Source organism: Peromyscus californicus, unplaced genomic scaffold, assembly GCF_007827085.1.
Source record: "Peromyscus californicus insignis strain IS unplaced genomic scaffold, ASM782708v3 Scaffold_4__1_contigs__length_199733344, whole genome shotgun sequence".
NCBI lineage: Eukaryota > Metazoa > Chordata > Mammalia > Rodentia > Cricetidae > Peromyscus > Peromyscus californicus.
Window position 1 is genome coordinate 29,222,398 of NW_026294562.1, and position 3,847 is coordinate 29,226,244.

A 3,847-nucleotide genomic window follows, 5' to 3' on the forward strand; every position below is an offset into this window, starting at 1 on the left:
GGTCTCAGTGTTCTGATATGGAAAGATCTTCAAGATATTTGGATTTAAAAAAGTCAGTGTGAGATCATGCCTTCATTTTCATAACAAAAAACCTAACTCCTCAGCTTTATGCTATATGAATGTCATGTACAAGCACAGGAAAAAAAATCAAAACATCTTAGGAATGAGCTCTTTCTTGGATAAGAACTACGGAGGCACAAAAAGAGATTTTCATTTTGCTCTGCATGATATTTTACAAGAAGGTTAGAATGATGGCTTACTTGAACAATTTTAAAAAATTAAAATACCATTTAAAGAATATAAGAAATATCTAGGACAATAAATGACCGAGATGGCCTGTTACATGTGCCTGAAGATAGCTAAAATAACTTCTGGATGGGAAAATAAAATTACTTTAAATGGTCTATTTTTGTTCATCTATCAGCAAGCCCCAAACACTCTCTCTTCCTCAGAATGTCTGTAGAATCAGCTGAGCATTGTAATGCACACCTGTAATTCCAGCACTTGGGAGGTAGAAGTGGAAGGATCAGAATCCAAGGACATCCTCGGCTACATAGTGAGTTCTAGGCCAGCCTGGGCTACTTGATCCCTTGTATCAGATAGACAGACAGATAAATAGATAGATAGATAGATAGATAGATAGATAGATAGATAGATAGATAGAGAGATAGAGAGATAGAGAGATAGATGAGAGAGATGAGAGAGAGAGAGAGAGAGAGAGAGAGAGAGAGAGAGAGAAATAGAGGAAGAGAGAACATTCAATTACTTCTCACAGCCTCCCCTGACCATCCATGTCTAAGTTTCATCCTTTCTCCCACACAGGACTGCAGTGAGTCCTCACTCTTCTGCCCACCTCTAGGCCTGCATTTACACTATCATCCATACCCACTCTCCTGCCCACCTCTAGGCCTGCATTTGCACTATCATCCATACTTGAAATCTGCTGCTCCTCTACTACAAACCCTCGCTCATAGGAAAACCAAAGCGGCTACAAAGTCCTGCGAGCCCCAACCCCGTCTTCAGCTGCACCCAGTCCCAGCCGAAGCACTTTGCTGTTCCTTTTATGCTCCAGGCCCAACCATGCCTCAGGCCCTTTGGTCTGGCTGCTTGCAATGCTTAGAAGGCTCTCTCCCCAGATTCCTTCAATTCCCCCTCACTTCCTTTAGGGCTCCAGTTCAGATGCCTCCATCCCGACTTCCTTGAACACTCTCGTCTCATTTTCCTCCTTACTTTGTACTGTCATTAAATGCACCATGGACTGTAAGTCTTACTTGGTTGTCTGTTCATCTTACTAAGATAAAGGCTCCATTTGATCAGGGATGCTTGTTTGCTTGCTTGTATACGCCTAGAACATGTATCTACCTTTGGGTCAGGAGACGCTACCTGCACATCATCATCCCTCACAGATGAAGAAGGCTGTGCCCAGCTTGAGACCACTGAACTGTTGTCTACAGAAATGGATCCAGTTCAGCTCAACCAAATAGAGATACTAATGGGTCTGCAAAGCAGAAAGAAAGGCTTAAGACCTAAACAGATGAAAGGGGACCGAGGGAAAAAAATGGAATTATACACATGGCTTTGGGACTAGCACATATTGGGGGGAATAATTAGAGAGTGACGCTGACCAGTGTCTCAGTTAAGTATCACCTATCCGAGTAAGGCTCCTGATCCTTGGCTTCTCTCACAGGCATGAGTGAATCCATTCCTATCTACACCCATACTGTTTTACCCATGCTCAAGCCTGAAATCATCTGGCCCCTACTTACCAGGCACTAGTGATGACAAGAACATACCAGTGCTTTGAAATCAAGCAGACCTGTGCCCCAAAATCAGCTTCTCAGCTGTAGACAAGTCATTTAACCTTAGCATACCTCTCTTTCATTACATATCAAATAAAATGGGAATAATATCTACATTGTGGGCAGGGTTTTCTGTGGATTAATTACACACATGTGTGAACATATACAGCTAGAAAACAATAGGCCCTGGATAAATAATAGCTGTGGTACTAGATGCTTAGTGGCAGCATTATCTTCATCAATTTCTGTTGCCATAACTGAAAACTACGGCCGAGGTAACTTACAAAGAATAAAAGTTTATTCGGCTCATAGTTCTGGAGGTCTGCGGTCAGGGAGTTGCATCTTGTGAGGTCCTTCTTGAGGACGGGGACACTGCAGCAGAGGGTAGCACATGCTGAGACACGGCGAGCTTGCTGGCTCTCCCTCTTCTTATACAGCCACTAATGCAAGCATGGAGGTCCCATGCCCATGACCTCATCTAACCCTAATTACCTCCCCAAGGCCCCACCTCCCAGAGCCACAGTTAGATTAAGTTTCCAGCCTCTTAATAATGCACAGTGGGGATTAAGTTTCAACAGGAATTGCATGTGACATTCAAGCCACGGCAAGTACCACTAACGATGATATAAGAATGATGAGCCTCAGTTCCTGCAGACCTGATTACAATTGGAGCTGGAACATCCAAATTTTATTTCTGGGATATGTGATATGCATTCCTTCTGAGCTCTAAAACTGCTTCTGTCCTCAATGTCCTCGTGAACTGCTTCTTTCTCAGAACTTGCTGGAGCCCATTGCTGGTGAGTCAGCAATAACACAAAGGTACCATTTTTCTTCCCCAGTCATTTTCCACTGGGGCTGAACCTGAGGTGGCAATCACACAGAAGATCTGCAGCCACGTGTCATCTCATAAAACCCCAAGGAGGAATCCCGGGGGAGCACATGCAGTTTGCTATAGCTCTTGGTGACCTCCAGTCTATAAGGATAAAGACTAAATTCCTCCCGGAGGCCTTGAAGGTTCTACTCGTCTCTCTCTATCCCTCCTAACTGATCACACTCTGCTTGTGACTCTTGATTATACTTGTATCCCTGATGTAAAAAAAAAAAATCTCTGCCACTTCTCACTTCCCAAACCCACCAGGGCCCAAGAAAAACTTCAAATATTTAAAGAGGATTCACCAAAACCCCAGACTGAATTCAGTCCCTAACTGTGTGGTCTCATGAAGAACAGCACTTTATATTAGCATGCTGCTACGATTAGGTTCAACGTCCCCCACTTCTAGATATCAAGTTTTATGAAGACAGTAACCCTGTGATCCTTTCTCATGGCTAAAATATTCCCCAGAGTTTAGCAAGGCTGGACATCAAAACTTGTTGCATACCTATCTGTCAAGTGGATACACAATGTCATGGCTGGATAGGTGCTGTTTCGGTCTGGTGGCTCCCGGTTGGATACCTGCAAGTTCCTTCTAGAGAATATGAGCCATTCTGAGGGGCAAATGGCTAGATAAAGAAGGACCCCAGAGAGTGCAAGGCAAATCATGTGTGCTGACTGAGGAAGGGCCTTCCATCATCTTCACAGGGTTCGTCTTCCTGCTGGGACTCCCTCGACAAGGAACACACACAAGCTACCAGTGGCGGGTGTGGGAATAGGACTTCTGAAAATCCCATGGATCAGCAGCCTTCACCTCAGTCTGGCCCTGCCCTAGCTATCAAATATAGCCACTAGAGGCTAGTGTCTACGGGGCCTAGAAATGACAGTGTGGCCAAGGAAGAGATGCTTAAATGCTGTTTTATTCTCTCATGGGAATTAAAACTTAAAAACTGAAAATCCGGTCTCAAGAAAATTTAAGACTGTTCGGGCCAATGTGAAAATATGTAAAAGCTGCAAACTTTGGAACCAAAGACAGGCTAAGTATTTCCTAGTGAAAATTCACAACACACTGTTATTGTTAAGATTCCTTATATTTTAATAACAATAACAAAAAAAAGACAAAGTATCTCATTAGTAATTCTAACATCAATTATATTGAAAGGGTATTTCAGAAATA